Here is a 23,032-nt window from a genome sequence, read left to right as displayed (position 1 = left end):
GATTTGCTGTGGTCTGTATGGCCTGCCTTTTGGTACCAGCACGCAGTGGCTTCCCAGGCTGGCTGCTTAAGACAATAGTCAGGGCAAAAAAAATACTCAGAAGTTGTTCACTAAGGGAACAAAAGGCAAAAAAAAGGGTTGCACAGAAACTTTGCTGGCAAGCTTAGGGCTATATGTACGTCTGCTCAGAAATGCCGCTGCACTGAGATGTGGAGAAATAAGTCTTCTGCCTGTGGCCAAAAGTCTAGCACTTAACTCAGATTTAAGTGTTTCAGGTATAAAGACATTAAATTTACTGAGAATTTCTCTCTTGTTGTTCTGGGTTTTGTTTTGTTTGGGTGTTTTGTGTTCTGTGTGTGTTTTGGTTTTTGTTTTTTTTTTTTTTTTCTCCTGGGGTAAATCTTGTTCAGCTGGAACATGAGGCGCAGCAAATGTCAAATGTCAGGCTGAAATGGAGTATGCTTACTAGAGAGAGATTGTGCTGGCTCTGAGGACCTCCTTGTCAGAAAGGAGGAAGCTGCATTTGCCAGGATAGAGGGAAGATCAGGCACTACAACTTCTTTCCTCTTTGAGTTGCTTTTTTGCCTTTCCCTGCGCTATCTGGCTCGGACGAGGCTTGTGAGAAGAAAACGATGGAGGAAAACAGGCTCCATGCAAGAAAGATGGATAGGACGAAACTGGTGTGCTCTCTGAAAGCTGTACGTTCCTGCCCTTGCCTGGGGTGTGCCGTGCCCTTAATATTATGGGAGACCTCAGCTCACCTGCTAGTAATTTCTAATTTACTGTCCTAATTCATCGATTTGTTATCACTAATTGTACTTCATTTACTTCTGTGTAGTTTCCAGTACCTAAAGGGTTGAAAGGTTGCTGTAATTGGCACCCGCAGCTGCTCTTTCTTTTGACAGGGGATAATTTTGCAGCCTATGCTTTGTGTGACAGCTGCCTAATTGGGCATTCTCCCCTTGTAGCAAGCCTGCCTCCTCCAGCCTCCCTGCTGACAAATGGTGCTGGATTATAGATGAGGACACGCTGACCCGTTCGACCTTGCTGAGACAGCGGGGAGGGGCCTCCTGCTACTTGAGGGAAGCTTTGGGTCATTTAAAGGACAAGGTCATGAGCCAGGTGGGGAAATGACATGATCTCACATGACAATAGCCCGATGACACGGTCAGTATGTCAAGGACAAATTCATCAGTATTGATTAATGCTGCTTTTTCCTGGTGTCTCTGGGAAGCCACTGATATCTCAAAAATATTTTGCTAATTTATTCTAGGTAAAGTGCCAAGCGTTATTTTTGGGGTTATTTTTGAGAGTATTTGTGCAGTGTTTTCTTCCCAGTACAGATCACATGCAAGAGCAATGTTGTTAAACCCCTGCTGATGATAATTTATAGGGCTCCTCTCAATGTTTTTGGTAAAATGTACATCTGCATGTACTGTAAGGAAAATGTCAGGAAGGATGCAAGACAGGGCAGAACTTATGGAGAGGAGAAGAATCCCTGCTTTTGAATTTCAGCATTTCACTTTTACCCCTACTTGAAATACACGTGAATGAACCTTCATGAAAACTCATGTGTCCACGTATGTATGGCTGACTGGAATGTGGGAGAAGTGTTTAAATAAAAAGAACCAAAGAGAAAAGTTATATATAAATTGAATGTTTAGAGAAAAAGTCTTACATCAGCTCAAGGGCGATACAGTTAAGATAATGCCTTGCCTATTTTAAGAACTGATACAGTATCCAGCTATGCCAGGCAATAAAAACCTGCTAAGTGGGTTTTCGAAAATGTTGTGAGTACAAGTGACAATATTTTGAGAGCATCTTCATGTTGCATTTCTATGCTAATAAACTTCAAGGTAAATGAACAGCTTGTTTGACATTTGCTATGTTAGACAATAATAAAATGCTTTCTTCTGGAGTAATTAGACTTGATAGATTGATTATGTTAAGAGGTAAAGATAAATACAATCAAAAAGAAAACTCTCTCAAAGGGAGTTATTGCCTGGTTTGGGATTTTAACGGTACCGTTCTGTTTTAGCCAATGCCTAATGGTGTCTCGCTCACACGTGCGTGTGTGCACATGCTTGCACACGCACACATGCATGCACTAATGCGTGCATGCACGTACAGACACGCGTGGCATGCACCGAGTTTCTGAAACAGCCTGCTAAGCTGGGAGAGGAGTGTTCACCTAGGAGCACGCTTCCCATTTCTGAGAGATCTGATTTGTTGTTGGAAGCTGTTATGTCTGAACCTCGTCAGTTCACCAGGATGTAATTTTACTCCCCCGAGGTAAAAAGCCGTCAGTGGTAAAGTGTGATAAATTAGTTCACTCAAGTAGATGCGCGTGCGTGTGTGTGTGTATGTGTTTAATTCTGACCTTGCTGTGCATGTGTTTAGCTGCTCTCTGTGCCCGAGTCAAGCCTGGTGGAGGTTTAATCCTGTGCCCTTGTACACGTATACTTGATTAGTAGTTGTGGTTATCTCAGCAGAAGACATTCCGCCCTCCTCCTTGTATTGGTCGGGACCCGGGCATTGGGGAGTCAAGTCGAAGGAGAAAGAAAAGAGACTTTGCATTAGTATTCTATGAAAGCCTTACTGTCTGCAGAACAAATTGATTGCTACAGTGTACCTGTGCTTGGCACCACTGCTGTGAAAGAAAGGTATGGTTGTAATCTGTTTTATTGTATTACATATTGTGACACTCCAGGAATGTTTAACGTTCGTCTCTTCTGTGGCACATGCTAGAAGTCTAAGTAAAGAAAAATATGTGAATGAATGAAAAGTATGCGAGGCTGTTGTTATCGGCAGCTTTGTTTACTACAACGGAACTAAGTAGCCCCTGCTAATGAGACAAATTTATTGTATGTGCCAATGGCAACGTAAGGAGATGGATAAGTGAATGTTATATTCAGTTACTCACGTCTGCATCAGTAGTTGCTATGTACCTACACAGATAAAATTCTGATTAACCTTTTAAGGGGGTTTTGGTTTAGTTTTTAAATGTGAAATATACTTGAACATGTGGATGTGTTTGCCTCTTTAAATGAGAATGCGGGGGTTTTTCGTAGTTTTTAATCTGCTGCACTGATCCTATGTGAGGCGGGAGGGTAGGTATAAAAATGTGAAAACCTTACATGTGCTGCTATGATAAACAACAAGAACAAAGCTGAGGAAAAGTCTTACAGGATTTGTGCCTTTATCTCTGCCTCCCTCCCTCCCTCCCTTCCCCCCCCCTCCCCCCCGTATAAATACGCACCCGTATTTTGATGAGAAAGCTAGTGCTCTTCATTTCCGTAACTTAGTTGCAGACTTTACACAGTTGATTCTCTGGTTTTATAGATGCTCAGCTGATGCCAGCTGTGTGTTTGATGGGAAGTATGAAGCACTCCATTAATAAAACTCAGGCTGTTTCACAGAGACCTGTGCTTAGTGCTTCGTTCTTGGCATCACTGAAGTTGTGTTGGTGATTATGTGTATGTTTGCTTGCGGTCACTCCAAAACATCTGAAGTATCTGCTCTTGTCATGCAGACGTTCCCGACTAATTAAGTTTAGGACAGGTGGCAGACTTGTCCTGGGCATTTAAATCTGCATGTAAACCTAATCTAATAACTTGATGAGAAAATGAAAATCCATCTTTCCTGGTATGTTATCACCATGCACAAGGCACAGAGGCATTTGCAAAATCCTCTCTCTACTCTTTGTCCTGGCAGGTGACAAGTAAATGAGTTGCTTTAAGGAAATGAGGGACTTGGAAAACGCTGCATGCTGAAGAGCAGTCATGCACTATAATAGTTACTTCCGTCATATGGCCTGCCGACTTAAGATTAACACTTTATAGATGTGCAGTATATTTATATGAGTGTACCCTTGAGCTTACATTTTACACCTTGCAAAGAGTGTGAATACAGCCTTATGCATGCAAGTCGTTGATCTTCGAGATCCTTTGACAGCTAAGAAAATTTCAAAGAATGCTGGATAGGGAGGCTCTGTGATGTGATTGTTTGTACTGAAATAATGATGACTTTAATTACAACTAATTAGTCAAAACTTATTTATTCAAAGCAAATGTTTTGTGAATGAGCTGTACTTCCCCCTGGACGTCTTTGGAAATATAGACACATGTTGTAACGGTAACAAAAGTGAGTAAAAAAATGGTTGCACAATTTACACAGCAGATGGCCAGACCATATCTGAAAAGATTGTGGAAGTTAATTGCAGTAATACTGCAGAAATGGTTAAATCTTATCTTAAATTCTGTACTGACTTTTTGTAGATTTTAACCAGTTAGTGGCAGGCAGTTTAGTTCTGAAGAAGGTGTGAGATAAATACAGGACAATACTGCATTTCAGTGCAATTAACTTTTGTTCATAAATAATTCAAACTATGACTTTAAATAAATGATTAGAGGAAAAGAAAATGATATCTGATTAAATCCAAGTCCTTGAAAACATTTTACCAGTCAAGACTGCTGTGACTGCTTTGAGACTTCTAATTCCTCTTACGAGTAGAGCCAGTCCTGGGAATTGCAGGGTTTTTGTTTTGTTTGGCTGTTGTCAATTATTAGTGTATCGGTAGGTATGAGGCAGATTCCTCAGACCACAGTTAAAAGAGGACTGATGAGTGTGTGGTTTTGATATCTCGGTTTTCCTAGTGCCATGGAATATATCAGCCTGGGCAGTGTGTGATTTTCCTGGTTTTCTTTTTTTTTTTTTTTTTTTTTCTTAAAATGGAATGTAGTAGGATGTTTGCAGAATTAAAACTTTTGCTGCCAATTTTACTGAATGAGCATGACTCATAACACTAAAATCTTAATGCAAATTTTAAAATGCAGTTTAGCCTGGAGTGGACTGCTGTATTTGGAGGGAAAAAAACAACCAAACAAAAATACAAATAAACAAAACCCCAAGTAGAATTAATGAGATTTTAAAAACATTCTTAATTTACATTGGAGGCATGCAGTTGATTCCAGCATTGGTTAGCTGTGTAACACCATCTTTCCTCTGGAAATATTTACTGGAGTTTTAAGTAAGAGTTGACACTTGAGCTTCTGATCAAGTTGGGCAGATTTTAGAGGCAAATTCCAGTTTAGGTATGTTTTTGAAAGGTAGCTGTGCCTTGCTTGAGATCGAAATGCCTGTTCCTCATCTCCACCCCCTTTCCTTCTGTTACCATGCTTTACCATAGTAAAGAAAAGAGGAAGCTGAGGTGTTGCATAACTTCTCTAAGTAAATAGATTTTTCTGTGCAGATACTGAAGGCAGACTTAACTCAAACAGTGCTGTAGCTATGAGATTCCTGCTAATGCTAAAGGCAGTTGTGTAATTAATGGCCTTGTGTACTGAACTGAGTCTGCTGAGAAACCTCTGGAGGGAATTATTTTGTCTATCATGTTGGTTAACTTTCCCTGAAAATTAAAAGTGTGGCTGATACTCTGTTGGGGTGATGGGGGAGGATTTTACAAGGCCTGATGAAATAAGCTCTGGCATCTTTTCCCTGACCACTGGACAAAGAGTCTGCAGCAGCGGAATCGGATTGAATGATTGAAATGGAGCCGCTAATAAAAACGTGATCAGTCTTACTTGAAGGGGTAAGCATGGTTAAGATACAGTGGAAAGCTGCACTTCATGAACAAGGTTTTGTCTTTTTTAAGATGTCTTGAAATCATAGAAAGAATTGGTACCTGGTTTTGGTACTAGCACAATTACCTGTTGCAATCATGGTACATCTAGAGCAGACAAGATTATTAATCTTCTTTGCCTAATCTAAAGCCATTTGAAAAACCTGGGGCTTGTTGGAAGTTCCAGACACCTTTAGTTCTTTGTTTGGATCTTTGCTGTAGCAGCATCAACCATAGGTGGCACTGACTATTAGAAGTTACAAGGGTTGGGATACTTCCCCTCCTCCCAGACTTACATGTTTTGTAAAGCCGATGGCAGTCACTTGATATATTTTTCTCCCACTCTGGCAAAGAGTACGTGTAGCAGCTATCTGCAAGTTCTACAAATGAGTAACTGGTGGAACTAGAGTTATTTAGTGAGTTTGATCAATTGGGAAACTTCCAGCTTCTGAAGCTGGAATTTGAGTTTGTGAGAACTCCTCAGGAAAAATGTTAATATTGATTATTACAGGGATGAATATTTTCCCTGTGCTTTTTGGCTCTGACTCTTGTTTCTGCAGGGTTAGTTCTAGTTACTGGTGCGACTTGCAGAGGGTGCTCAGTCAGGCTAGGTATAATTCAGGATTCCGGAACCTAGGCACCGTGGAGCAGTTCAGCACATGCAAAAAAGCTGCCTGTCTGGATTCACTTGCTCTTGCAACTTCAGTTGCCTTTCTTTCATAGCTCTACTTGTCGCATGGCATGGACTGCTGGGGTTTTGTTTATACACTGGTGTACGTATGGGTGAACACAGACCCTGTTTTCTAGTCCATCCAAGCTATCCAATGCTGTGAATGTAGTGCAGCTGAATTAGCCTTAGGTATGTTGTATACACATTTATACATACTTCACTGCAAAAGATCCTTACTTCAGCATAAAAAGGACTTTATTGTTCTTGGTTAGGAAACAGACTGGAAGTGGGCAGTTGGATCAGAAGAGCCACTGCTGTAAAACTGCGTCTGCTGATGCTGTGCAGTGGTCCTTCCAGCTCCAACTCAATATTGCTTGCTCAGCTCATTAAGACTGTCTCAGAGATCTGACATGCTGAAAAATAGGGCAAGTTGGTGGAATTATGTTTTTGATGCTAATGCTATCATTCATCTTTTCAGTTCAGTACTGACACAGTTGTCTTCTTGGGGAGAACATCGTTCAGCAGGTATGGTGGAAAACCTGTACTGACTGTACTTGACTGGCACACATCTCCCCCTAAGGGTGATGGCAGTGTTGGTAATTTTTCGTACTTTGGAAGATGAAGGCATTTATTGTGGTGTGCAAGTCCTGTTCCTGTAGTAGTCCCTATTGTTTCCTCAAGTTTAGTGTACTCAATTGTTGTTTTGTTTCACCATTAGGAAAAAAAAAACACCCTACCCACAAACTGTAGAGACAGAATACCTTGCAATTAAAGGACCAAACTGAGATTTAGAAAATCTTTCTTCCTGCGCTATGGATAGGGACTTTGTGTGACTCTGTGGCCAAGTTGCTTAATCTTCACCTGTGCTTGCTGTTTATGTGTAAAGTGGGAATACTCCAGAGGACTGCTGTGATACATTCGTTGATGTTTTTGAAGTGTCCTGTTTTGTTCAAAGACAGAATAACTTTTTTCTTCCAATTTTGACAGTGCCCAGTTAGCCTCCAACGTGGTTTAGACCCGCACAGTGCACGTAATAAGAGGGCCTGGTGAACAATGGAGTGAAATTACTATGATCAGTCTGTAAAGAGCAGAAGCCATCTAACAGGAGATATTTAGATGTCAAATTGAAATAGGTCTTTGGTAACTGAAATGCCTCTTACTTGTCATTAGTTTGTTTGTGGGTGGGTTTTTTTATGACCTCACTTTTTACGTATAAGTAATACGGAGTTGAATTCTGTAGTTCACTCGAGTCTGAAACAGTTTGGGAATTCCATTTCCAGATTCATGTAATGGATAGAAAAGTCTATGAAAATCCCTTCTATAGTTAAGAATGTTACATTCTGTCTGGAGCTTGGTGGCATAGTACATCAAGGTTCTTTTTTAATTAGAGTTTTTAAGTGGTGGTTGTGTGTCGCATTGAAGAAAAAGAGGATGCTCGGTCAACTTCAGACCCTTTCTTCTTCTCAGCTTTTCTATCTGTGACTATCATTTTAACAAAGAAAATAATTTCATGGAAGGGTAGTTCAGATGCATGTTTTATGTAATTTGCATGTGTGGACCCTTGCACATAGTTACAGCTGACAGAGTACAGTCAACAGAGGAGAAAGTCTCTTACCAACAGTTCTCTGCTCCTAAGAGCATTTTTTCTGTTTTCCACAATTTATGAAGTCACTTCGTCAAAGGTTTTTTTAGCATTCAGCCAGTCATGATGGAGTGCAAACCAATTTGAAATAAAAAAATGGCTGGATGAGCTTTACTATGCAAAAATTAAACCCATAATCAAATTTGCTAATTGAACAAAGGGAAATGTTTAACAAGAGAGGTTTTAGTGGCAGTACCTAGAGTGGCAAAGATTTTGCTTACGTGTCCCCATCAAATAGTCTGGGTTTTTTGGATGTACGCTAGGAAACTGTCATAAATACTATTACCTTTCTTGTGATTGATGTCTGTGAGAAACATGGATCATGCTTGCTCTTGGAAGATACCCATTTGCTTTAAAGGTAGTTAAAGGTGAATACAAAAATTCATGGAAAAGTCAAGAAAGGTGCTTTCAGTAATGTTATGTTCAGATGTATTAGCAAAAAGGAAGCTGTTGTTATTCCATGTTCTTCAGAGTCATTCATGTCTTATCAGGCAGCTGACAAAAATAATTCACATTCAGTGCACACTTTGTGTTTCATATGTAGAAGTGAATGACAAGAATAATTCAGTCTGTTAATTTTCATTTTGGACTCTTCCCTCCCCCCCCATCCCACCCCCAGTACAGTATCCCCCAGTATAAGTGGAGCTTTTGGTCTGAATGGTGATAGATGGGGAGTAGCGTACTGATTTTCCTCCTTCCCTCCCTCCTGCCCCTTTCTCAACAACAGATTATGGAGTCAAGATGTTTTAGATCTTCCAGTCCTCCCTCTTGTTCCAGTGGTCAAGATCGCAATAAAAATAATCTAACCCCTGAAGATTTTGTCTTCCTATCTGTATACATTGTAACATAATGTTTATTGCAGTTCAGTGGAAATACTGCATACAATGTTGGAGAAATACAGCAGATGTTTTAGAAACCGCCGTACCTAGAATTTCACCTCTGGCTTTGTAGTTTAATGAAACAGGTTGATGTGTCCTTTCACAGTGTGCACTATCCTACATAATCTTGTTTCTGCTCTGCTTTTTCTTACTCTTCAGGTCTTCTTGCTTGTGAGACAGTGTCCCAGGCAGCTTGGACAGCCTCGCTGTCTTCACCTGCCATTGACACTTTTCTTCCTGAAACCTCCTTTTTCTCTACAACCCTTCCTTTCTGCTTAGTTATCCCTGTATCTTGTCTTAGTTTGTAAGCACTTTGGGGTTGTAGTCTGAATTTACGGGAATATATAATGTTTTACAATAGTAATTATGCCATGCAGTGTTTCCCAGCAAATGTCAAGCGCAGACAGACTTGCTCTCATAAACCTGGCAGAATATAAAGAAGGCAAGTGGAATTTGCATCCCAGTAGGTTATTCTTGGTGAGCCAAACTGTTCACCTTCAGAAGTGCTGCAAGCAAGCTCTGGGTTACATGATTTGGTAGAGAGATACCAAAGGAGCTTTGGAAGGAAGATGAGTTAACTTTCTAACTGAAATCAGACTTACACCCAGTAAATCCATTTCCTCTCATTTGAGGGGTAGGAGGAGACTTTATGTTCAAAAAAGTGGAAAACTTGCAGAATTAAGTCTGCTGTTTGGTCTCAGAAGGTCATTTCATTAAGGCAGCTGAGGTATAGAAAGCACCCTTTCTTTAATTGAAAGAGGTCTGGGTTTATGTTTAACCAGTCCCTGGGACAGGTACTTTCTCTGGCTTCACCTTCCTCCTCAAAAGTTTCCCGGTTCATATAGTCCTTGGCACCATTTACTGTCATGATTAAAAGTAAATAAATGTCATTATGAAGATAAGTTTTCCCAGGAGCAGCATTACCTTTCCTTTGCTGGTCTTTCTGGTCTTTCATCCATCTGCACTGTCTGAAGTGAAAACAAATTGCAGTGGGCCACGGATATTGTCATTGTACTGTCCAGGGAAGGGAAAGAGCTTTCACTAGATTTTTTTTTTTTTTTTTTAATAGCAGCAGCTCAAGAGAAGGGGAGCCCTTTGATGCTGTATTTTAGCCCTTCTGTACCCTTTTCTCCATATCGTTAATTTCTGCGTTCTGTTGATCTTTTAGTGTGTATCACTCTTTCCTTCCCCTCGAATCATAGGTAGTAAAAGAAAGTTACTGGGTGAAAAATGTATTACTACAGCAACCTGTATTGTTGTACTGCAAAAGCAATAAAAGGATTTTTTCTTTTTTAAGAGGAAGGGAGCACGTACTTATCCTGGAGGTCAGTGTTGCTCTAGAGCTTCATTTAATTGTCCAGCTAAACTAGTATTATGTATGTACTCAGTATCTCACAGGTATGGATATTTTAAACTTCCTATAGACTATGATGAGGGAATGGGAACAAACAGTGTGGTGTGAATCTGTGAGGAAATGCAAGCAACATACATCATTTGTGTTTTGGCTTGTGGTTTGCAGGAGGTATTTTGGTGGATTTGGATTAATTCTTGCTATGGTGATTTACTGTTGGAGGAGAGGAAGAAAGAGCCTCTGGAGTATAGATGATCTTCGCCTGGGGAGCAGTGCAGAAGCATAATGGAATTTCCTGTGAGAGAGGTGCCTGAGTATTACAGTAAAAATGAGTGTTGTGGAAACAACAGAGTAAGGAAGAAGGATACAATAAGTGGTTAGGTTATGTGGGTAGAAATGAAAGAGTTATTAATGTCTGTAGAACTCAGATGAGAAATTTTAACCTTAATTTAGAGCAAGATAAGAACAATTGAACACCTGAAGTAAAGGGTTATATGGTCAGAGTGTCTTGAGGGGAAGAATTACAGTAACAGCTGTGTTTTGTGTAGTTGGAAGGGTCATTGGATGCCAGTAATGTTACAGAAGTGTGGGTTGTAGAAGTAGGGAGCTGAGAAAAGACTAAATGAGAGTAATTTTAGGATAATAGTGGAGAAGGCAAGTCAGGTTTTAGAAAAGCAGAATGCAATGTTGAGGGTGTGTTATGTGGTAGTGTTTGTTTTGGTTTGTTTTTAAGCCATCATAGGTAAATGGATAGCGGGAGTGTCAGAATCAAGATAATCTCCTGATGACAACTTTTTTTGGCAAAGTGGATAGTATTTATCGGGCAAGGAGACCTATTCCCTCTCTCCTGGCATGCTACATTTACCAGCTTGCTTAGCTCAGTTTCACTGATCAAGCTCTGGTACTGTCATGAACTAACCACTAGTATAACCAACTTCAGGGGGAAAACTCTTATTTTAGTCTGTTGATACCTTGTTAAGAAGTTAGACAGGGTCCATTTCATGATCTAATACTGAATTAATGGAATGACTTCCCTCTTACAGAAGAAATAAAAATGTTTTCCACCAGAAGTTTCTGCATCCTGATTGTAATGTATTTATTTTTGGCAGGGTGAAGTGAAAAGCAGATTGACAAAGATCCAGCATTGACACTTGAAAGGTATGCTTTTCTGACCCTGAACTTGGGAAGAAGTTTAACCTGTATTTTTTCTCACCCCAGGCATGGAGTGGTAAATATATCTAATTCACACTAGCTTTGGTCCTTAACCCTCTAAGAATTGTAGGTTGGAGCGTCTTTGATCTCTTTCTCCTGAGATTGCCAGCTAGGGTGCAAAGCTAACAATCTGCTAAAAGTTTCCTGGGAAGCTGGAGACGTGATCACCCACCAAACTTCTGGCCTTTTCTCAACAAATAGATTTTAAATTGTATGCTTTTAGAGCATAAAGTCTCTTTGTGAAGTGTGGGGTTTGGGTTTTGTTTTGTTTAGGGTTTTTTTTCCCCTCTGGTCTTCTTTCGTTGCCCTGTTTGGCTGGTACCTCCCTGTCCTGTGTGATTCACTTCTGCATTAATTTTGTATTTGTGAGTCATCTTGTGGTTGGTTCTGTAAGATTCAGCAGGTACGTATGAGCCTGACCTGCTGTTGAATGAAATCACATTAACCTAGTCTTCAGTGAAGTTCTTTCGGTATCGTTTACTGATGAAATTTAGCAACAAGGGTTGAACGAAAACCTTCTTTAGCTTTGTGACAGGATTCTTATAAAGACTTTAAAAAAGAGAAGAAACAAAATGTATAGTTCAGTAGGAATGCAGGCAGTCAATGAAGCTTATCTTCAGGTCATTGACAATGCCTTACTATATATTGATTCAGAAAACGCTGGAGTGAGTTACTGATGGTGTATTGAGCTGGGAAATGACTCTTCCAGATACATGAAGGAAAGATAGCCTTATATAACACAAAGGACATGGGTTGTGACCTGTCAGCCATGATCAGATCTCTACCGTGGCAGATTAAGCTAGAAATAATACCTAGCCTGATCAGCTGAATCGATAGAGTTGTGGTTATGGGTAATAACTATTAGATAATGACTTTATACTATGTGATACGTAGTTTAAGCTACTAAGCTACTTTGGTGGAGTTTCATGTGTTAATTTGCTAGATTCATGACTTATAGGTCTTTTATGACAATTTCCTCCTCTCCATACTTTAGCAGTAGGCGTTAAGTGAACAGATTAAAACTGTAATTACAACTTTTGCGATGTTTCGGTGGGTTCCCCCCCCCCCCCCCCCCCCCCAAAGCTGAGACAAGATTTACAGAGGGAAATTCACCACCTACCCCCCACTGCCTCGCATTGTTACCACCAGCCAATTTTGTTAGATGATAAATCGGTATCAGGCTTCCAGCGTGTGGGAAACCAGATCACCTGCTATGGTTGGTGCATGTTGAACAACTTGAGGAATGGGAAAGCTTGAATAACTGATCTTGCACATCTTGTTTAGAAAAAATAAATCCTGTACTGTGTCCTGAATTATAGCTAATTACATTAGGAAGAATATTCACATTTTGAATATGAACCAGTTTGTTTTTAATAGTCATGATGTATTACTGTTTTTCAGTACAGTAGATGTCTATCTATCATGTGCCTAATTCTGCAGCCTTAATCTGTGTTGCATCAATTAGATGCCTCTCATGCACAAATCTGCATGTGTGCATAATCCTGCCATTATTTTGTTCTCCTAGTAAGATCCATGGATCTACTTACGTTAGTACAAACAAATAAATAAAAAGAATGTATGAAGTTAAAGGACTTAGTATTAAACTATTCACCAATATTTTAACATTTTTAAAAACCTGATTTGACATTTCACACATGTAAATATTACTACGTGTGGTAATGTTTTTTTCTTTTTATAAAGAAATAAATAAAATAGTGCCTTTGCAGAGTTGGGCATTGGCAGCCAGCCAGTGCTTCAAGATAATCCACTGTTGTGGACTACTTGAATACTAAATTGACCAGAAGTACTCTCTTCTTTGTGCTAGCTGTCATATTCATTTTTGTTGCTATATTGGCTAGTCATTCATTGCAGTTTGTCGTTACCCTTTTTTAAAAGACAGCACACTTGAAATGGTTTATGTTAGGCTCTGTGTGCAGAAAGCTTTGGCTTTGCCTGTTCAAGCCCTCCAAAGAGGAATGGAATAGAATTAGGTTTCAGACATTTTCTCTTTCTTACTGTGACACCATGGAGACTAAACCCACCACTGCCTGCTGATAGTAGCCTGCCGCATCCCTGTTGCTTGAAAAGCAGGGGATTCGATCCAAAATGCAGAACTAGCAGAAACCCCCTGCTCCCTGCACCAAAAAAAAAGAAAACCAAACCACCACAAAAAAACCCTGCTGCTGACTTCTTGTATTAAAGGTTTGGTTATAACGATTAAAAAAAGTTGGTGGGTGTTTTTGGTTTTTTTTTTCTTTCTAGTGTAAGCATGAGAAGACCTAACATGATACTGCATGAACAGTTACTAACTGTAATATAGCTCAATTACAGTAAAAGCTTTTTCGTGCATTTGAATTTTCATGCGTCAATAAACTTAAATAAGCTGTTGGACTCCAAATATACTTGCCTTAGTTTGCAGTGTTGGGTAGCTGTACTGCCGATAAGCTAGTACATTTCCTAGAATGTTTTTGGTTGTGAAATGTCTTATATACATATTTTCATGTGTGATTGGTTCTCAGAGTAAGGTGCTGATTTGTTTGGATGTCGAATGAATCTCTGTTGTATTTTTTTTTAATCTTGATTCATAATCATCACTTGATTATTTTATTTTTCCTTCCTAACGCTTCAATGCAGCGAGAGGCTTTATCAGCCTTTCACAAAATAGGAAGGATGGAAGTTCCACTTGGGAAAAAAAAAATTCCCAAACCTCCCATTTTCTCCCATTTTGTTGAAAGGATTTAGAACAAGAGGGACTAAGGAGGAGCAGAATTGTATTGCCCCAAGGTCTACAACTTAACTTAATTTGATCTTAAACCAGTGGCTGTTTTAAGATCTGCAGAATCACTATCAGGGCTAAAAACACTTATACCATTGGTGCTGAGAAGCTTGCATCCCAGGCTTCAGGAGTGATTTGTATTTGGCTTTAGTAGCTCAGGCGATACTATAGCTTAAAAGGGTGACAATCTAATTCTTGTGACGGATGTTTTCAAGAAGGAGACAACTTTTTAAAACTTGCTTTTCTTTTTTTTTTTGTCTTTTTCATTTAAGGCCTCTTCATTAGTTGACCCAAACCAATCACACAGGTAGCGTGCTGTAAATGTAATACCTATACTAAAGTTAAATGGAGGAAAATCAGTAAACAAATGTTGAAGCACAGCTGAAATGAGATGCAGAAGGGTGTGTGTGATGGCATGAAGGTTTAACTGGCAATGTCTGAGATGCCCACATACAAGTGAGTTTCACAGGTCACCCCAAATGAGTTCCAATAAAAGCTTTATACCAGCACAAATGGTCCTATTTATAGACATAGCTCTCTGTCTAAATATAAACTACTCCCAGTCATGTCTAGACTAACATCAGAGCTGTGCTGGTGTTGAAAGTGGGGGTTCAGAAGTAAGAGTACAAGCCACGCTATTCTTTAAATTACTACTTATTACAGTGAGCATCTAAACTTTGTGGCAGTGGTATAGCTGTGAACGTCATATGACATTGTGTCACCCAAGACACCTTTTCTTCTTCTTGCTTAAGCATCAGAAGGCACATCTGCTGGACATGACCTGTAAGCTAAATATTCTTCAGCATGTGTTTAAAGCTTTGAGAATGTATTGGTGGGTGGATGGATAGATCAGTAAATTACTTTCATTGGTAACTATTTTCAGCAGCTGAGTTTTAATGAGTCTTTCAACTGTTGCCTCCGTGTTTAATCTGCGTTCAGCATTAAAGAAGCTTTCTAGGAGGTAAATGTTGTCCTGATTACAGAAGAGGTTAGTTTGATTATGTTCTGCACAGACCTTGTGTTAAGAGTTGTTTTTTTTTTTAATTGAGAAATATATGCTGTGCACACAGATAATTAGGACAGATAAGCGAGTGTTGTGTTCAGAAGTACACATCCAAATATATAATTGCTATATTAAGATAAGTAACTTGGACTGCATGAAGTTATAAACTGAGGTCCTAATTCTCTAGCAGTGGTCTTACCGTCATGTCCTATATTTGAGTGGGTTCTCCTTTTGGATTTGTGATTTAATATGTATCAGCACATAGCTGAATAGAGTGAAAAGGATGGCAAAAAGTGTCTTCCACTTCCTTTTCATTTAACTTAATAGTTCTTCCTTAGTTTACTTGATATGTTGCCTAACATCTCTTGTCAAAATAAACAAACACAGGGCAGCTGCTCCTAAAGGTAGGGAATACTTAAAACATGTAATGTACCAGTGTGAAGAAAATGTAGTGGTATTTCTGGTAAGTGTACTAAAAAAATATATCCAGGAGCTTTGATCAAATGCCAGCTCTTACATCAGTTCTCTTTGTAATCTTTCTTGCTGATCTGTGACCTTGACCTTGTGTTTGTGTTTGTATGTCAAATCTATTTTAGGGATGGACAAACTAAATTCAGTTTAATTTATACTCCAGCGTCATAGGTTGCCTCAGTAAAATATAAAAATTAAAATAATTGATAAATTATTCTCTTTCCTGTCATCTTTTCAGATTTCAGTGGGCTTGAATACATTGACAATTTTTAAAATTCTGCTTAGGAGATGCTTCTTAAGAAGTCATTATCTCACCAATGAAGTCTTCTAAATTCAGCACAGAGGTTCCGCCTGGAGGTGGGGTTTCCCCTTGGAGAATCTCACCAGTGGCAAGGCTTTCATTTGGCGTAAGTGTAATTCGGTACTGAAAGGAGTAGTCCCTGCTCTTTGTCCTTCCTCATGCCACTCTTGGTCACACGTTCCTACACAGAGAACTGTGAAACAACTCCTCGGCAGTATCTTTGGGGTTTCTATGGACAGCAACAAGGTCCTTAGTCTGACTTGCCTTGTAGGAGCTTTCTATAGGAATACTTGGGTCAATGCCAGGGAGGTGTCAGGTGCAAGTGGCTGCAGATCTGTAGACCAAGACAAGGCTGCACATTTTGGCAGCAGCTTTACTCTTAGATGAGACAAAAATACTTGTGGAACCATGTTTTAGTATATATTTAAATGTGCAGCTTCTGGACTAGTTTATTTTACTTACTACTAGTGGTGTTCTTCATGGTGACTGAGATGGCCTTTTTTTCTAGAGGTCGAGATGGAGCTCAGTAGCAGCCAGTTAGGCTGTGATGCGCTGGTGCCACTTGCATTTAGCAGGGCTCTTGAGCACAGACTTAATTTTAGACATATGCTAACATGGCAGTGAAGTTGGCTGGTGTAACTGACACTTTGGGCATATGGCTTTATAAAGGCTTAGTGAGGTTGTTGGTTTGACAGGCACTGTGAAAGATGGTCCCAGATTAGCTAATACTTACGTGCAAGTAAGGAGTAATAGATTTATTTTTAATAGGTCTTTTATTTTGGGGGTAATGTTGTTATATGTAGAAAATCACACACTTTCTTAAAAAATCAATCACATCTGTGTTGTTTTATTTTATACAGCTTTTAAATTTAACATTAAATTGTCATTGTTTTGCTATTTTGCAATTATTTCCTTCATGCAGCAGTTGTGAAAGGCAGATATAAAACGTCTTAGTAAGAGTTCTTTTCCACAACTTTGTGAAGGCAAATTATTGTTCTTCTTAAAATGCTTGTAATTTTTACCAACATACACTTTGAAGTAATTTTTCAAATTTTATGCCCTTATATTGAGGGGTAGTTAAACACTTTCCCATGCCAGCTAGCTGCTGTTCCTACCATGGCTTTTTGGCAGTGAATAGGGTTTTCATTGGTTTTGAGCTAAGTCAGTATTTTAATTGTTCTGATTTGACTCATGGCTAAGGTTGAGTTGTAGCCCAATTCTTAATGTTTGAGGGTATTATTAACTAAACAATCATCTCTGTATGCATCTATATGACTTAAAAGGCTTTCAGTATTTTCATTAGGGATTTATGTTATGAATGTTTTCAGATTAACTCTGGCATAGTGGTAAAATGAGGACTTCCTGTGACATTCTTTACAGGACGTTGTTAGCCTCTTCTCCCCAGGTTTTGCTAAAGTTGGTTCTTATGTTTAATCTTTAATTCTGCTTGGTTTTTTTCTGCTTTGGAGAGAAAAAAAATCCGTTTTTTTTATTGTAATTGAACTGGTAGAGACCTTCTTGCTAACTTTTCCTTTCCCGCTTAACTGGTATTATGTGAGCCTTTTCTGTGGCCGCAGCCTTTACAAACATCATCTACAATAAGCTGAATTCTCCCATTATGATAGAAACTATATTGTCCTTCCACTCACTTGAAAAAAAAAAACCCAAATCATGTGGGTCTTTAACATGGATTTATGGGGGTTTACATATAATTGAATACTATGTGACTGTGGTGAAGTACAGTACCTTGCTATGGAATTACTGCGTATTTGTGCTCTGTTGGCTGAAACGCGTTCTGTAGAAAAGCCTAGAAAGTGGCTTTTATTCATACCTAACAATGAGATGCTTGGTCCCAAGTGGAACACAACTACTGTCAATAAAAGCTGTACATTACCTTTCAGTGCTTTGTTGCAGTTTGGCCTCCATGAAACCAATTCTTGGTTAAAATAACATAAAGTGACTTACCATATGACGAATCACCTAACATACAGTTATTCCAGCAAATCCAAGAAATACACAGTTTTATTGTAGTGCTGTCAATAAATGCCTGTATCTTTAGATCTCTTCAACAACGAGAAGGTCAGAGTTGTGTGGAAATGCATTATCTGCATGCATTGATTGTAACACAAAAGCATGATTGTCCAGAAGAGGACATTGATTTCTTCATTGTATATTAATCAAGTTTCATTCCTGGGGAGTTGACACAGAGTTAAATGCATAATAGGTGATTTGTTTTTGTAGGTGTTGGAGGGAATAGGAATCTGGTTGTTAGTTTCCTTTTAATAGCTTATTTATAGGCAAGTGGTTTACAAAGACTGGAAAGATGTATCCTCTGTCTGTACCTACTGGTATATTACCTACCCCTCCATCCTGAAAACAGGTCTTGGTATATATTTTTCTACCTCTTTGCTCTTGGTGTCTTGAATAAAACAACTCACTTAACCAAAAGCCTTTCTGCTTACTGTACTTCTGAGCTTTGATCAGCACACTACCTGAGTTAGTTGAGATCTATTGGTGTGTGCTGTTTCTGGATTCATGTTCTTACAGGGGATGGGGCAGAGTGTAACTCTTCTGCTTTATCATTTCGTTTCTGCCCTTTTTGTCTTCAGTAGCAGAATATCATTGGGCAGTGACTCTTGGGGCAGTTTTAGATGTCAAATACTTGATTCCTTCACAGGAAGCATTTGTAGGTTGAATGTCTAATCATCTTCATACTAGAACTAACAAAGAGTTGGCAGAGAGTGATTTCTAAATTCATTTCTGAGTGTTAGAAATGAACTCGAAGATGCCCTTTACAGTACTACTACAGAGCAAAATAGAAATGTTCCTCCAGTAGTATTTATAAGAACAAATATATGTGCATGGGTCTGTACTAAATCCCGTAGTGAAATGTCTGTGAACCACTCAGTTACAGGGGTAAATTATAAGTTACATGAACAGGGCGTGGTTTTCCACATCTAAGAGTGCTAATTTCTGTGATGCTCAATTCTTGTTACAATTAGAAATACTAATAAGGTAGGCTGACGTTAGCTATTGTTTGAAGAGTGCCAGAAGCATGAAAAACAGCCACACGTGTGATCCGTCTCTGAATTTCGCAGAACTTCTTAGCAGGAGGTTTTGACAGTCGGGCCAGATTTGGGTTAAGCTGAGTACGGTGCTTGAGTGTACTTGTAAATCTTTAGAGTAGCTACTAAGGCTTTCACAAACTCAGCTTTTATGGCACTTGTGTCTGTCCACCATTTCCCCCTCCCCATATGCTTGCTTCAGCTGTTCTGGGGGTTTCCTTGGTTTTGGGGTGGTGTTGGGCGAGGGACTTTTTTTGTTGTTTGGGGGTGTGTTTGTGTGTGTGTGTTTGGTTTTGGGGGTCTTTGTTTGTTTGTGGTTGGGTTTTTTCTATTTTGTTGTTGTTGTTGTTTTGTTTTTGTTTCATTTAGTTTGGTTTTTTAATTTTTCCCCTCCTTACTGGTAGCTTTGTGAAGCAAGCTTCAAAAACATGAGTCACCTGTAACTTAAACAGAAATGCTTTCCTGCAACCTTATGTAAGCTGTGCACCGTTTTCTGCAAAAGGTAGCAGAGATGTGTTGAGCACCTGTATCGGATGTGTTGCAGCAGACCAGTGTTGTGTTGAACTACCCTGCTTCTCAGGGCAGGCTCACCTCCACAGGGTCCCTTGCCACTGGGCTAGGCTTACTCTGGCACCTGAGCTGTCTTGGCTCTCTCCTGTACGTGTCAGTCTGCAGCACAGACATACCTTTTTCTCCGAGCACCATGACTCTTGGGTTGCTGTCGTTCACGCTCGTACTGTCCCCTCTCAGGGGAGAGCCATGTGTCAGAGCTAGACGGGCGTTTCTTTGCAGCGTGCTTCCCCAGGGTTGGGTGGAAGCTGCGATGAAGCCAGCACTGCTCAGACTTTTGGTCTTTCATGTGAAAATGCTTTGCCGCCGAGTTGGAGGCATTCAGACTTCTGCGTCTCCTCGCATGGGCACAAATGTGTGCAGCCTGCCTTGCCGCCTCTCCAAAAAGCGCTCTGCATAAATATGAAAATCTCTCTGACATTTCCACACCTCATTTAAGCAGACAGTGGAAATATTATATTCCCCCTTGATATATATTACGTATCGTCCCAAAGATCCTCGTTGACATGAGGTGCTATTGCATGGTCTGGGTGAGTCACAGATTCCCGGACTGTGGAGAATCCCATGTGAAATATGAGGAGCGGAGGGACACTGAAATGAGGTGTCTGAATACCCCTTTCCACACCCCAGAGGGAATATGTAGGAACAGCCTCCCCTTCCTTATGTGCCTCTGGGGCCACAATTAACAATGACAGTAATTTGCATTTACATTTTAGCAGTCTCTTAAAAGCCAAAATAAATCCAAATAGTCTTTACCGTCAGTTTTTTTTTCCCCCCTTGGTTGTTGGTTCACTAACATGGTCTGTCAAATCTTATTCTCACAGGAAGAACTGTTTCTTGGGTCTGCTGGGCTGTTGGCTTTCTGTTCCTGTCAATTTCATGTGACTTAGGACTTCTCAGTCACTCGGTGTTTGCATGCTTTTGTACAGTGGTGGATTTTGCATCTCTTTGAGCTATTGCATCAGCTGTTACAGAATTGGTTTTTTGCAGTATTTTTCAAAATTCTACCATTTAAGCTGCTAAAATCATCAGAAGGTTTTGATTGAGCTGGTTTGGCTGTGTTCCCTTCCGCTCACCCCCTTCTCCCCCTAATATTGAAAAAATCAACACCCCTTTCTGTTGTCTACAACTTCCCTTAAGAAAAGGAAGTAAGGTCAGGACTGTTCGGCAGTACACACCTTAACAAAACAAGATGGGAAAAGGCTTTTCCATTTCGTATATTTGCGCAGGATTTAGCCCTGAAGCCATGGCTGCTGCTAACCCTGCCGTTATCCAAAGCGAGTATTTTCCAGAGTGAGCGACACTGCCGTGTGCTGCAGGAGGGGCCGCCGGACCGCGCCAGCCTGGAGGGAACACCCCTGCCCAAGATGGGGGATGCCAGCTTCATGGCAGGGTCAGGGCTGCGGGAGCCCCTCCAGAAACCCTGGCAGCAGCGGGGGCTCCTGCTGCTGCTGCAACGTGACTCCCTGTGTGCCCTCTCCTGACCGAGCTGTTTAAAACTGATAGGCTATCCTTTCCATGTTTAAAGTGTTGTTAGTCAGTAGGCCTGATGAAGGAGTGAATACCCTGCCAGGCTCCTGGGAAGAAGCCTGTTTTTGCTTTCTCAAAGTGATATCCTATGACTGTAGGAGAGGAGCTTGATTTTTTTTTTTTAAATGAATTTATTGGAAAAAAGGCTTGTTGATTCCCAAGTTCTTAGGAGTGCAACCATAGACAAACTAACCCATTTTTTGCTGAATTTTGCTCCATCATCTGATCCCTTCTGGGGTGGGGTGGTTTTTTTTTTTTGTCTTTTTCTGAACTGCATTTGCAAAGCGAACCTTCAAAATGTCTTGACAGCCTGAATCAAAACTGTGAAGAGGTCTCAGCTGCTCCATTCATCTCAGTAATTTCTGATATAAAGCAGGGATTTTGCAAAGCACTTAAATACTTGATTCTTTTAAAGCACATGCTTAAGTGCCGTTGAAGTACCTGCACATTTGTGTGGCTCTGGATTTGGTACTGTGGGTTGTTGAATCAGGCCTGTTTCACTGCTTATAACCTTAGCAAAAAAAAAAGTCAACTGCAGTGTTTATACCACCACTCTGAATTCATCCTTCCTGACTGCTAAAATCAAAGTGCAAATTGAGCTTTGTAACAAAACTATTCTGGGACAGCTAGTCTCATTTTCAATGCTCATCTTCAGTTCGCTGCAAGTTTCTGCTGCAGTATCCAGTGCATCAAGGAATTTTTCTGGAGACCTTAATTTCATTGTGCTCTGCAGCATTTCACTGCAGACAGCTATAAGGGTGGGGAATCATTTAAAATCCTATGGTTTAGGTACTTAGTCAGTGCTATTCCTGGAGCTGTTGAGCAACACACACCCTTTAATATATTTATCCTCAATTATCTTTCTGAAGTTTGCATCTATTATTACTCCATCTGGGAAAACAGGGTACAGAAAAGTAAAACCAGAAGTCAGACAGCCTGTCTGCAGCACAGCAAGTAATTGGACCCCTGGATCTCAAGCTGCTGTTGTAATCGCTGTACTGCATTCCTCAAATCTGTAATAATTAAAAAGACTGTCTGAGCCATTGGTTGAAGTGGTGGGCTGTAGCCTTCACATTTGGGAATATGAGAATGGGGAGGCAGTCAGGTAGTGAGAGGCTTTTTCTGGCTCTTCCAGTAGTTCCTAACCGTTAGAACATTGAATTTATTAAATAACTAAAGATTTTAATTTCACAGACCAGCTCTACAAATTTGTAGTTTGACTCAACTTAAAAATGGAACATAAAATTGCTACAGGAATTTAGCAATCATTAAAGAACTCTGAAATGCAGCTAACAAAAATATTTTATTCTGTGTGTGTGTGTGTACACATACACACACATATATCTCAACCTCTATTAATTATTCTAACAATGTGCTTGAGTTTGGATAATCTCTCTTTTAATAAGTGTTCATGTGGGCTATCTGCTAGCCATTGCTGATTTCCTAAACAAATACCTTAATAGTTTCTATAACATTTTTTCATAGGATCTTGAACTAAGACAACAGAAGACATCTTAATAACATAGAGTTTTATGAGTTATGTCCATTAGATTGTGTAGCCCTCCTACTCAAGTAATGCTAGTCTAGTGTTGTTAATTTACTGTGGCTGTCTGTTTCATTTAGCAAAGGGATTTAACTAGAAATACTAGTCTGGCATATTGGAAAAATGTCTTATGAATGTAACTTTGCTAGTTTAAATTGTGAACTGTTCTTAGTTTCTTCAGTGGCAGCTGCTGAATATGTATTGGGTTAACTTGGAGGCTGCTGTTTGTTTAGAGTCTCCAAGTAGGTTTTACAGTTGAGGCATTCTTTAATTCAAAGTATTATTTTAAAATAAATAAATAAATATGGAGGAGTAAAAAGCCATTGGGCTCCAGTGTTGTTGTGCTTTAGCCTCTTAGAAGATGTGTTCTTAAATTTCATTGTTTTGCAGCAGAAATATA

General features: G+C 39.8%; 2 protein-coding genes across 4 annotated transcripts in view; both read left to right on the top strand.

The window, feature by feature from the left end:
- The window catches only part of SAMSN1 (SAM domain, SH3 domain and nuclear localization signals 1), a 276,633-nt gene that overhangs the window by 38,458 nt on the left and 215,143 nt on the right, over positions 1-23,032 (top strand). Inside the window, exon 2 of the mRNA XM_064469960.1 lies at positions 11,271-11,319. The gene's annotated coding sequence lies outside the window, so the exon portion shown is untranslated. The remainder of the gene's footprint in view (positions 1-11,270; positions 11,320-23,032) is intronic.
- Positions 1-23,032, top strand: part of NRIP1 (nuclear receptor interacting protein 1) — a 74,080-nt gene that overhangs the window by 38,502 nt on the left and 12,546 nt on the right. Inside the window, exon 2 of one of the 3 annotated variants that reach the window (XM_064469926.1) lies at positions 11,271-11,319. The exons of 1 other annotated variant lie outside the window; for it this stretch is intronic. The gene's annotated coding sequence lies outside the window, so the exon portion shown is untranslated. Of the gene's footprint in view, positions 1-11,270; positions 11,320-11,357; positions 11,390-23,032 lie in introns of those variants that run through there. One more of the 3 variants, XM_064469949.1, reaches the window with a different exon arrangement.

The sequence above is a fragment of the Phalacrocorax carbo genome, chromosome 1, assembly GCF_963921805.1.
Source record: "Phalacrocorax carbo chromosome 1, bPhaCar2.1, whole genome shotgun sequence".
NCBI lineage: Eukaryota > Metazoa > Chordata > Aves > Suliformes > Phalacrocoracidae > Phalacrocorax > Phalacrocorax carbo.
This window is presented reverse-complemented; position numbering and strand designations above follow the sequence as displayed.